The sequence below is a fragment of the Moschus berezovskii genome, chromosome 9 (genome assembly GCF_049115385.1).
Source record: "Moschus berezovskii isolate FMDL1 chromosome 9, NW_MosBer_1.0, whole genome shotgun sequence".
In the NCBI taxonomy this organism is placed as follows: domain Eukaryota; kingdom Metazoa; phylum Chordata; class Mammalia; order Artiodactyla; family Moschidae; genus Moschus; species Moschus berezovskii.
The window spans coordinates 29,113,622-29,127,312 of record NC_142468.1 but is presented as its reverse complement, the minus strand read 5'-3'; positions in this window follow the sequence as shown (position 1 = coordinate 29,127,312).

Below are 13,691 nucleotides of genomic sequence, written 5' to 3'. Positions count from 1 at the left end.
AAATGTTTATTTTTACATGTTCTTGAAGGCTCTATCAAAAGAGCTAACTATCTTCATGAGTTTGGAAGTGGTTGTTGGTGAGGGGCAGGGGAAGTAACTTATTTCCAAGTACTCACAAGATGAAATACTTAAAGTACTTCCATACTTCCAAGTGTTGGAAGTACTTAACATACTTCCAAGTTGAAATTGTTCAATAACTGGGATATAATGTCCCCTTCAGGAGCAGAGGTTTGCATTGTCTTTCTCCCTGGCTGGGCACTGTGTGAGGAACACAGATGTTGGTCACGGACTCCATTCTCTGGCCTCTATCCCTGTGGAGTACCCCTGAGTCACACCCAGCCTCTGGCCAGCCTTGGTCATGTATGCCTCTCTGCTCTCTCTTACACCTGATCACTGGATTCTTCATGATCACTGGTTCTCCCTAAGCCCTTCTGTGCCTTTCCCAGGAGTTGCTGTTATTCAGTCGTCAAGTCATGCCAAATTCTTTGCAACCCCATGGACTATAGCACTCCAGGCTTCCTTGTCCTTTACCATCTCCTGGACTTTGCTCAAACTCATGTCCACTGAGTTGGTGATACCATCCAACTACCTCATCCTCTGTCGCCCCCTTCTCCTCATGCCCTCAATCTTTCCCAGCATCAGGGCCTTTTCCAATCAGTCAGCTCTTCAAATCAGGTGGCCAAATTATTGAAGCTTCAGCTTCAGAACCAGTCCTTCCAATGAATATTCAGGGTTAATTTCCTTTAGGGTTGACTGATTTGGTCTCCTTGCTTTTCAAGGGACTCTCAAGAGTCTTCTCCAGCACCACAATTCAAAACCATCAATTCTTCAGCCCTCAGACTTCTTTATGGTCCAACTCTCACATCCATACATAACTACTGGAAAAACCATAGCTTCGACCAAATTGACCTTTGTCGGCAAAGTGATGTCTCTGATTTTTAGTACACTGTCCAGATTCGTCATAGTTTTTCTTCAAAAATGGTTTTACTGCACACCCATGTCTTCCTGAAGCAGCAGAAGATGCCTATGTCAGTGAGGTCTCACTCTTCTCTTAAAAACATGACAGCTGTTTCAGCCTCCTTATGCCAAGATATGAGAGACTTCAGTGGGGCTGCTTTTTACCAGAGATCCGATAAGCCTGGAGAGACATAGCCCTCTAACTTTCAGATCCTCAACTACTAGGTCTTTTCCCCCTGTGCTTCCTTCCATCAGAACTCTCCCAAGGGAGTGAGGAAAAACTTCAAAGTGAACTCCCGCTTCCTCTCTTAACTTGACTTCACTCTTCCCCAGCTCAGAGATCTCTCCCCAGTCTGGGTGATGGGTATGGTGGTGACTGATGTACTCTTCTTCTTAAATCCCTCTTTCAAGTGAACTCTTGAAACTTATTATAGATGCCAAAAGTATATAATCCTACCAACTCTCCCCTGAGACAAATGGCAATGTCACATTTTCCCGCACAAACATGGTTGGCATGTGGGTAGAAGTACAAAAGCACAATTGTTTTCCTTATCCTGATAGAGTTAAGGCACTCATCAAAACTTTCTAGACTAGTTCAGAAAGTAGTTCCCTTTCTGAAAATAGTAGTATTCGAGAGATTTGAAACCATCAATAACCCTAACAAAGGGGAGGCTTACATGTAGGGATGATTCTAAGATGTAAAGCATATATAATAGTACAAACAGACCATTCCCATTTAGAGAGAACCTCAACATTCAGCCATCTAGGAGGCCGTGTTTATATCTGAGCAACAGGACCAAGTGAGAATATCCTTCATCCCTATGGCATTTCTCATAATCTCTCAACACACTTCAGATAGACCCTGCATGACTATAAATACCAATATATCCCCATTCAGGGACTAATTTCTCTTTATAAACTCATCACTCTTAGTTAGAAGTTATGATATTATAAATACATTAAAGAGAATCCACAGCTCGGCCTCCAAATAACTAAATTATACAAACCAAGTATACCCCTTTTGAAAAACTGACCCTAAAAATTAACTCAGATATAATTCTAGTAATTTCGAGTTCTGTGCCCAAAGTATTTGCTGTTTAAAAGACATATATTTATGTATGTAAAGTTAAAATATTGAACCACTTGATGTCTTTAATATTGTTCTATTTTGTGGAAAATGCCTGTTAACTTTAGAAACAATTTTATGTGAATGAAATATCCTATCTACAAACAATGAACTTTAAACCCGGTTGTGATCTAATAGCATTATATTGGTGAAATAAATCTCTTATGTATGTGTGGTTCCCTGTAATGTTATTGTGCTTATGGTTGTTTTCGTGCTCCAGGGGAGTGATGGATGGCAATGAGGCTTAACCTGATTCTAAATCAAGTTCTTGCTAATCTCACACCAACCCCTCATAAATCTGAATAATTTGCTGCTGCTCAGCAACCCTTGTGTGAGCTTTAGAATAGTTTTGGCCTGAAATTGTGCATTATCACAACCTCCTTTGGAAGCAGTAAGGGCTCTTATTGTTTACATAACTGAATTATGTTTTCATATCTTTTGCACTGCTGTAGTGGGTTTTGCTTAGCAACAAGTCTCCAAGGGTTCCGGATGGAGTAAGCCTCATTAACATAATACGCTAATCATTGGTTCTTGCTATCACCCAGGTAAATTCACTGCTGGCCCCTCTCACTTGTCTAGCCCAACGGAATGATTCCTTTTTACCTTCTAAAGTAAGTTTGTATTTCTATAACACAAAACACATTAACTCAGTGATATGGCAGCAAATATTAATTATTAAGTAGTGCAGCTCACCCAACAGGGACCTAGGCAGCAAATATTAATTATTAAGTAGTGCAACTCACCCAACAGGGACCTAATGTACACAAGTATTTTCACATGGATATTGATTTAAGTTTTTAAAATAAATGCCACTAAACAAGGCAAACCCGAGCCACATCATTGCATCTTGCTGCCTTTATTTAAAGAGAGGACACAAATGATTCACTATAGGAGTGTCTCACACTGAGAAATGCCTTCTATTTTTCCTAGCCTTCTTTGTGTTTGGGAGTCCAGTCTTGGAAGACACTAGATTTTAGGGTAAGCCCAAGGCAAAGGAAAAAATTTTCTGCTCTCCAATAATAACAAGTGCCTCTATGCAGTTTGAATAAGTGACTTTGGTCTTGTAGAATAGACAGAAATGCCCCTAAAATACCCATCAAGATTTATAGCTCTCTTTAAAAACAATTCTGAATCAACCAAGAGTTCTGTAAAACATGCATATAACATGGACTTTACTGTCTAAGAATTTAGCTAACAAGCTGTGCAAACCTATTATGATAATTTATTCACACCAGTTTTAGCTATTTTAATCTTCAGTTTGGTTCAGACTGCATGTCATTCTCTGAGAAGGATTCCCCACTCAGTCTACCAAGTTGGCCTTTTGTGTGACATGAGGAACTGAGGTAAGTTGTGCTTCTCTAATGGTTTAATTTTTAAGAGTAGGTTACTGTGCTCTAAAACCTGCTCATCAGAGAAGGAAAGAGTTGTGTCAGACATTATGAGGAAGCATAATAGTCTCAACAGAATATGAGAACATTTCAGAAGTCTGAAAATATCACTCTTTTGAATTAGCCAACTTCTATTTGAGAAATTTTGTTAAATAAGTTATTGGTAGCCATAGATCCTGTATATTTTCCCCTCCCCTCCCAATATTAAGTTTCTAATAGAAAAGTGGTTACTGTCCTTATAGAAATCAACTTAGAATGACCTGGTGATCAAATAATTCAATCATCCCTACCATACAGAGCAAATATTAAAACAACAAGAACAAAAGCAGACAATAAGTTGCCTTAAGCAACTGGCATTTGTGAGTTGTTTAAAAGACCTTTAAACCTCAAAATAAACAATACTGCAGAAGAAAAGCAAAGATTAGTTAAAACTAAAATGTGAAATGTCATATAATATGGCCAGGTTACAATGGTATAACTTCTGATATTCTAAAATTTTAATAGAATTCAAAAATATCCAGTGTTGGCTCCCTATATTAAATTATACATATAAATACACTCTGAGGAAAATGTAATTGCTCCCAAAGTCTTGGATCCTGCCATCCATAATGAATAATATACTGTGGCACACTCTTATAAAGTTAAATGTTTCTTTTGACGAGGAACATTTATCAACTAAAAACACTTGAGCTTTTGCTTTGTTTCCCCCACTTTGTCTTCATTTAATTTTTTTTCTTGGCTTTTTATGTTTACTCCAGTTGCTGTTGTTAACTTTGTAGTGTTGAATGATAGATAGTCTGACCACTGAAAGGAATTACTTTAATTTTATTTTGATGTTGACTCCATGATAGTTGTACAAGACTGTGTGAGTATTAAAAGATTTACTCTAAGAGAAGATATACAGCTATGATAGCCAAGTCACAGTCATCTTTTCTTCTTTCCCTTAACTCTCAAAGACTCACTGCTTTTTAAAAATGTCTGTCTGTTTCTATAGAGGAACAATGATCCCTATAATGCAATGTCATAGTAGCCATGTGCTTTACATGAAATAAATACAGATAAAGGAGTAGGATCAGTTCAGTTCAGTCACTCAGTTGTGTCCGACTCTTTGCGACACCATGAACCACAGCACACCAGGACTCTCTGTCCATCACCAACTCCTGGAGTCCACCCAAACCCATGTCCATCGAGTCGGCGATGTCATCCAGCCATCTCATCCTCTGTCGTCCCCTTCTCCTCCTGCCCCCAATTCTTCCCAGCATCAGGGTATTGGCTTCATAAAATATGTTGGGAAGTGTTCCATCCTCTTCTATTTCTTGAGGAATAGGTGTTAATTTGGCAGTAATTCTTCTTTAAATCTTTGGTAAAGTTCCCTTGTGAAATCAGCTGTATTTGGAGATTTCTCTCTGGGGTCCTTTAAATACGATTTAGTTTCTCTTGATGAATATACAGCAATGCAGGTGGCATTGTTCATCTTGGTTGAATTTTGGTAATTTGTAGTTTCCAAGTAATTGTTTTATTTCTTCTAACTGACCTGTAAATGACAATGTGCCAACTCATTTCTATCATATTATAGTTTTATGTATGTTTTTTGTATTCATGATAAATAGACTGTCCAGATATTATTTAAAATGTTTCCTAGTGATTGAGTGATGCTCAATCTGATGTCTTCAAGGACTGCTGTACACATGAAATGTTGGCCTCAATATTTAATGTCCCCATCCTGCCATGTTTTGAGTTTGTATAATTTCTCTTGCCTCTCATCTTTCCTCCTTCAATGTCAGTGGCTACTTATAGAGATATCTTTGTACTCACCACTAAAAGGTCCCACCTTCATTTTCAGTAGTTATTCAGAGTAGTTATTTAAGAGGTAGCAGACCCCTTACATCAAAATAATGAGTGCTTTTAAGTAATGAGTCCTTTTTCAAAATGGCAAAAAAATTCTAGCATCTATAAATGGAAATAGTTTTGTTAAGAAATATTATATAAAGCATATTGTTTTTTTAAATTAATTAATTTATTTTTTATTGGAGGCTAATTATTTTATAATATTATATTGGTTGGTTTTGCCATACATTGACATGAATCTGGGCGTACATGAGTTTCCCCTCCTGAACCCCCCTCACCTCCCTTCTCCCTTTATCCTCCCTCTGGGTCATCCCTGCACACCAGCCCCGAGCATCCTGTAACATGCATCGACCCTGAACTGGTGATTCGTTTCACATATGACAACATACATTATTATATAAAGCATATTGTTTGCCTGTTTTTATCTACTCTAGATATAATGTCCAGATTAGCTAATGATAACTTCATCAACATCATATGACTTTAAGAATTTTTGAAACTACATTCTAAGATGCTGGTTAAATATACAGTTGACTTGAAAATGTTTATATATACAAGCCAGATATTCTTACATAAATATTTTGTTCCATGATTACCTGAAGAAAAAAGTAAACAACCAGCTAACAGAAATGTCTGTCCTCCAAATAATTTTTCCTATGCTTTGATGATTTGTCCAGGAAGGACTCAAAGGGTATGACTATTGGTCAGTTTTTAAAATCTTTATTTACTTTCCCTTTTTAAGTAAGAGTCCTTAACACTTTCCATTCCCAACAAAAGAAAAACTAATAGTAAAAGTCAGCCTTCTGTCTTTACTTCCTGGAAATGATTTCATTTATTTTTGTGTCTACATACCATCCTTGATTTGTACACTCTGTTAAGATGGATAGGGGTTGTATTCAGGAGTAATTTCTTGATGGAGGTTTCACCAGAAGCTCCACTTCTCTACTGAGAAAAAAAAGTGCCATAACCCTTCCTTTGTAACATAAATTTGTACCTTGTTTGCCTGAGTTGAATGGTTTATAAGCTTTTATGCCTATCATGAGGTGAATGTCCTACAAGCATTATAAAAAACAATTTTGGCTACTTGAACATTTTTATTTTATTCTATTTTGTCATTTATTTCTTTCATTCTCAGTGGTAAAAATAAATGGCCTCTATATAATCTGTTTACATTGTCCTGACTTCAGTCATTTATTCAATATTCATTTTAATATTGTGACTTTTAGATAAATAATACTTTAGGGTTCTGGATACTAAAAAAGAATTACAAAAGGGGTATTTCATTATGAAAACTCTAAATGTTAAGTATCATTCACATCATGATTTTAATCAAAGGCTGGTTTGAAATTTTTATCTCTAGTCTCCCAAGTTTTCAAGTTGACCTATATCTAGTGCTCTCATGGGCTCCATGCAGGCAGCTTAATTTGAACTCTCATCTTTCTATTCTCTATTTTATATTTTATAAAAAAAGTAAATTGGGAGAGGTTTCATGAATACCATTCCCACAAGACTATGACTCATGCCTTTATGCTAATACATAATTTACTATACCATAGTTTCTTCTTCCTTAGGAAAAGTTTCTGTTTCGTGAAGTGCTGACACAATCTATTGTTGACTTGAGATGTAGGAGAGCTAAGAAAATGTACACTACTCCTCACTAACTAGAAGAGTATAATACTTGCCATCTCTTGCTTCCTAAATCCAGAAACATATGATTCTGTCTGGAAGGATATTTAAACCTGCAGAAAGAGTCAACAGTGCAAAAAGCCACATCCCTTAAAGCCCTATTTCTCTTCAGATCACATGGTCACTTGGGTAGTACTTCAGTGACCTTTAAGAGAGCACATTTGCATCCTCATGTAACTCACACGTTTGTTCTTGATCCAGAGGCAATCAAACTGGGTCAGCACATAACAGCAAGAACTTTAGAAGAAAACTGAATATATTTTATTGATCACATTTTCCTCTTTGATTTTTTCTTTTGGTTACTTGTATTATCTCATTTAATCATCACAACAACTATATGATATAATAAATATTATTTTTTCCACTTTATGGATGAGAAGTTGCAACATAAAGAGGTTCAGTAGCTTTCTCAAGGATGTACCACAAATAAGGGATAGAGCTTGTAAGTAGCAGACGTTTACCAACTAAAAATTACTGTTTGTCATCTGGTTCTGCAAGAATGAACTCATTGTATGTATGTGTTTTACCACTTCCAAGGAGGCCCTAGTGGTAAAGAATATACCTGGCAACACAGGAGACATAAGAGAGGCAGGTTCGATTCCTGGGTTGGGAAGGTTCCTTGGAGGATGGAATGGCAGTCCACTGTAATATCCTTGCCTGGAGAATCCCACGGACAGAGGAGTCTGGTGGGCTAGAGTCCACTGGGTCACAAAGAGTCAGACATGACTGAATCGACTTAACACACACAAAGTTCTGCAAGAATGAACTCACTAGTCGCTGTCCTAGGTGACTTTAACACACTCTGAAAGAAATTCAGGGTGGAGATCAGGAATGAGGCACTCTGCGCTCTAGGAAAAACTTGACAGAACCAACCTTCAGAAAGGTATTTACAGGAGAAAATTATTACTATAAGCCCAGTTTCATGCATCTTTGCTTATCCAGAAAAGCTTGATTGGATGTATTCCCCCTTCACTTTAATCATACACACACACACACTAACCACAGGGCTACCTGAGAGACTGCCTCCTGGACTTTGGTCCTCATTTAGGCCCAGATAAAACTTAGCTTACAACTCTCATATTGTGCAATATTCTTCAGTCAGCACAGAAAATAATCAGCATGAAATGTCATAAATTTGGGATATTTATATTCATTTTATCAGAAGTTAATTTATATTTTCCATTACATTTGATTCTATTCTCCCATTGGTTATAAAATGTTCATCTTAATAAGATGATATCAGTCAGGCATGTCCAAAATAGATGTTACACATTTAACATTATTCTCACCTTTAAAATGGTACAATATTGAACAAAGAAAGTGAATAAATGACTTTAACACATCCCAGTGACTATCAAAACTGCAATGTCAAATCATGAAATACACTGGGATTTTTCATTTTACATTGGTATCTTTTATGCCAATAGTAACACAGATATGGTATTAATACATCAAAAGGCCAATTGGCCCAAGAAATACGAGTTGTTTACTTGCCATTTGCTATAGAGCAGAAACAAAGTAATCCCTCTTTCTCAGCCCTAATTGTGCCACTCTCCTAAGGATTGGCCATATGTGCTGGTTATGTACAAAAAGACAGAAGAATTATTTTAACCCTGATGAGCGAGAAAGTGGAAAAAGCAAAAAATTTCCTACTGATTGCTGTCCCATATCTCCAGTACTCAGCATGTTATAGTGGGAAAATATCTTTAGTTGACTTACTCTTTCAACATTAAAAAGAAATAAGCTTATAAAAGTATTAATGTTCAATATTACTGTGATAAAGTAACTACAAGAGAGGCTACAAGAGCGAAGAGTCTTCCTATTATACCTTTACTTTTCTATTCTTCTCTCTGTCAAAATATTTTGTCATGCAATTTTACTTTTTTGTGAATCAGTGTTTCTTTTTCCTCTTAGCGTGTCACAGAAGGAGTTTCCATTAATAAAACAGCCACCTTACATTTGCAAATGAAGTAATTCAAGCTGACGCCACCAGCAGAGCAGGAGTGCCATGGGACCAAGCACAACATGATTTTACAAAGTGTGGTAATTAAAAGTGTATCGTTCGGGAAATTACCTAGAATATGGTCATGAATTGGCAACCACCTTTGCTGTCACCAGTGCAAATGAAAATTTAACACATATAAAATCTTTTGCATACAAATTTTAGAGTGCATCACTCAAAATTCATGGGAATGAATCATATATCATTATTTAATCTGCAATAATTACTTTTCTTATTTTGCATCCTCTTATGCAGTCAAAATGATTTAATATACTTCTAAAAATAAGCTTGAAGGAAGGTTACAAACATAAATGTTTACATGTGTTTGTGTAGCTATCTTGAAATAATTTTGTAAAACTTTCAGTTTGTCAGGAGAGTGTGTAATTTCCTCAGTTCTATCTCGTCACAACAAAAATTTGAAGTGACGGGCCACTGCTACAGCTTTTGAACAGACCAGTGTCACAGCTCTCGGATGGACCAGTGTTACAGTTCCATGTTACAACTCAGTTTTATTTAGAAAATAAAGGAAAATACATCCTCGAGGCATGAGGGCATGCCAAACCCAAAAGACGTGAAGAGGAGAGAGAGAGAGAGACCCCTGGCCCCTTGGCTCCTCTTTTTATATGTTTTTCTCCTCATACTGGGCCTGCCCTATGCAAACTGGGCTAGCCAGGAGTGCTGTTTGTTTTACCTGAGGTCCTCTCTCTGGTCCTCAGACCTTCCTTTGTTCTATTTTTGCAGGCTTTCCCTTCCTTGTCTTTTAGCCACTGCCATTCTGGACTCCTTTTTCATATTCTAACTACCTAACAAATTCATATTCATTAGATAAATTTTCTTGAAATGACAAACCTCTTCATTATTCTTGCCTGGAATATCCCACGGTCAGAGGGGTCTGGCAGGTTATAGTCCACGGAGTCTCAAGAGTTGGGCATGACTTAGTGACTAAACCACCACATTTAATGATCTCTTGAGCCCTTATCCATTGACAATGCTTTTAATAAAATTCAAAATCACCAGTAAAATATTGCAAATGTTACATTTGTATAAGTCTGTTAACCAATTTCACTTAGGTTTGCCATTTTTAAAAACTAATATCATGTGGATCAATTCATACATGTCTTTCCCATGTGCTTTAATTAGGACACTCTCTGTTGCCCTCTCTCAAGGCAGCAAAAACATCGTTGTGCCCTTTTAGGGGGCACTTGAACAAGATGTACAGAATCTGCCTGGTAGAGCCTGTGTGGGCATCTGTGCATATCTGTGTGCACATACTCACTTGTGTGAGTGCACAGGGAAGGATAAGAAGCAACTTGAAGTTCATAACCCCCTCTGATTCTACATCTATTGGTAAGCTAAAGAGGATCAGCAGAAGTCTTGCTTAAAGAATCTTGAACTTCTGTCCTGTTGCTAATTGACTCTGATGTGAAAAGTTGAAACGAGACCCACGAAATAACCAGAAGTCCTGAATTTATCTGGCTGGTTTAAATATTGCTTGTTCTAGGCATCTAATTTTCCCCCAAATATGTTTATTTAAAAACCTTATCAATATTATGTCATAAGACACATATTAGGCAGAACTGTAATTTGTTCTTATTGAGGAAAAGTTGCTTCAAACCAAAATACCAGCAATAAACCTGAGCCATTCTTAGTAATTTCTAGTAACCTAATTTCTTAGAAAATGCTTCTGAGAATGGAAAAAGCTAAAACCAGTAATAGAAGTCCCAGAATTTGAATATCTTTGAACCATTATTTAGTAATTTAGTTTTGAAGCATGTTACAGAAGCAGATCTCTGAACAGATGGCACTGAAACTTCAAATCTGTTCATTTTGTTTTCATTAATTTTCAAAAATATTTGTTAAAAATCTGCATGTCAGTTTCTTGTTCTTTAACTGAATAATAAATTATGAGCTCCAACAGAATCAGAAAGTTATCTTTTCAGTAATATTAAACCCTTGACACATAATTCTTTGATGGTTCAGAAGATTAAACTGGTTAAATCTAGGATATTTTACTGTTAATATTTAAAAACTTAATAGAGAATTTTTAAATGTAAACCTTGATAAAAGTTGGATATCCACTGTCAAGTCTTTTTCTGAATAAAAATTACAAACACTAGCTGTTAAAACTCAATTGGAAAAATGCAGAATATTATTAATAAAAGCTTTTTCCAAAGACACTTTTAATACTGACATTGGCATTTACAAATCAAATTAACCTGAATTATTTTCATTTCAAAACTGTTTAATTTTTAATAAATTATTTAGTGCATATTTCCTTTCTTTGTATAAATTAGTATTTATTTCCAGATAATAACATGAAAAATAACAAAGGAACTTATATATCAAAATTTGGAAGTCAATATCAAAGAATCAGTGAGAAATCTAGAACATAAAATAGCTCTATTCACAAAATGGTAAGTTAGGCATACAAGAATCATATCACTCAACTGAATAAGAACACAGAAAACAATATTTCTGGAGGACAATGTAGTGATATGTGTCAAAAGTCTTCAAAATGTTTTACCCCTTGACCCAACAAATTCTTTTATATGAATTTATCATAAGGAAAGATCAAACAAGTGAGCACAGATAAATTTTCATGATCTTTAGTGCAGCACTACTTGGCAATCATCCAAATTTCCCAGAAAAAGGAAATAATTAAATTATAGTACACATATACAGATGTACAATCAAGATTGCCAGGAGAAATATCAACAACCTCAGACATGCAGATGATACCATTCTAATGGCAGAAAGCAAAGAGGAACTAAAGAGACTCTTGATTAGGGTGAAGAAAGAGAGTGAAAAAACTGGCTTAAAATTCAACATACATAAAACTAAGATCATGGCATCCAGTTCTATAACTTCACAGCAAATAAAGGAGAATAAGTGGAATCAGGGACAGATTTTATTTTTTTGGACTCCAAAATCACTGTGGACAGTGACCGCAGCCATAAAATACAAAGATGCTTACTCCTTGTAAGAAAAGCTATGACAAACCTAGACAGCATATTAAGAAGCCGAGACATCACTTTGAGAACTAAGATCCATACAGTACAAGCTAGGGATTTTCCAGTAGTCATGAACAGATGTGAAAGTTGGACTGTAAAGAAGGCTGAGCACTAAAGAACTGATGCTTTCAAACTATGACGCTGGAGAAGACTCTTGAAAGTCCCCTGGACAGCAAGGAGATCAAACTGGTCAATCATAAAGGAAATCTACCCTGAATATTCATTGGAAGGACTGATGAGATCCAATGTTTTGGCTACCTTATGTGAAGAACCAACTGATTGGAAAAGACTCAAATGCTCTGAAAGATAAAAGCAAAAGGAGAAGAGGGCGGCAGAGGATCAGATGGTTAGATAGTATCACCAACTCAATGGATATGAATCTGAGCAAACTCTGGGAAATAGTGAAGGACAGGGAAGCCTGGCATGCTGTAGTCCACAGGGTCACAAACAGTCAGACATGACTTAGTGACTGAAGAACAATATTACCACCCCTATACAGGGTAACTCTATAAACCACTGAAGGTGATAATGTAAGATATTAATGATACATATAATTTACATAGAAAGATGTTAATGTAATGAGTAAAAATGTCAGTTGTACAACCTCAAGTGAAATATACAAAATAAGTATGTGTCTATTCATCAAATACACATTTATAATAGGTATAGCATTACAAAATGGGTTGTGGGAAGATTTGGCTGGTTTAAATTTAGTTTTGTTTAACGTGTGTGTTTTTTTTCTAATTTTTGCATAATGAATACATGTGAAGTGAAAATCTCTCAGTCGCGTCTGACTCTTTGTGACCCCATGGACTGTGGCCAGCCAGGCTCCTCTGTCCACGGAATTCTCCAGTCAATAATACTGGAGTGGGTTGCTATTCTCTTCTCAAGGATATCTTCCTGATCCAGGGATTGACCTAGGTCTCCTGCCTTGCAGGAAGATTCTTTACCATCTGAACCAGTAGGGAAGCATATGACAAATGTATTAAAAGTATTTTTAGTCTTCTAAATATGTAGTAAGATGTTCTTTCTGGGCTGATTTAAGCAGCATCACTGTGATAAATGTGATATATACTATACATATCACACAATGTGATATATGTGTTTTAGTTTTTTCTTTTAATTAAAGAAGGTTAAGGAATCAGACAATGATTTTATAATCTTTAATTTTTTTCAACTAGTGTCATAATCTGTTTTCATGGTGTGATTTTTTTTATGCCTCATTTTTATATCTAACCAGCTAAAATATTTGCTTTTCCATGTGAATGATTCCTATAACAGTTAAATTTTACTATAAGTTATTATTCTAATACACTAGGCTGATTAATTTTATTTATGATAATGAGCATAATTAAGAATATATTTATTCTATTCCTTTAATCTGTGATTATTTCAATAATAATAACAAGAATATTCCTCTAATATTAGCTATTTACTCTCTGGATGTTAATTTTGCATAGAAATACTAGAAAGAAAAAATTCCAGGAAATAAAGAATTGAAACAATAAAGATATCAATGTCTTAGACCATTTTTTATCTACCAGTAAACAGTGCATCTTTTATTGATTTTTAAAATTATTTTTTCACTCTAGGAACCATGTCATTTGTATCATCTGAATCAAAGCACAAAATTCTTGAATTTCAGAGTAAAATGATGTTTAAAAATTTTGTAA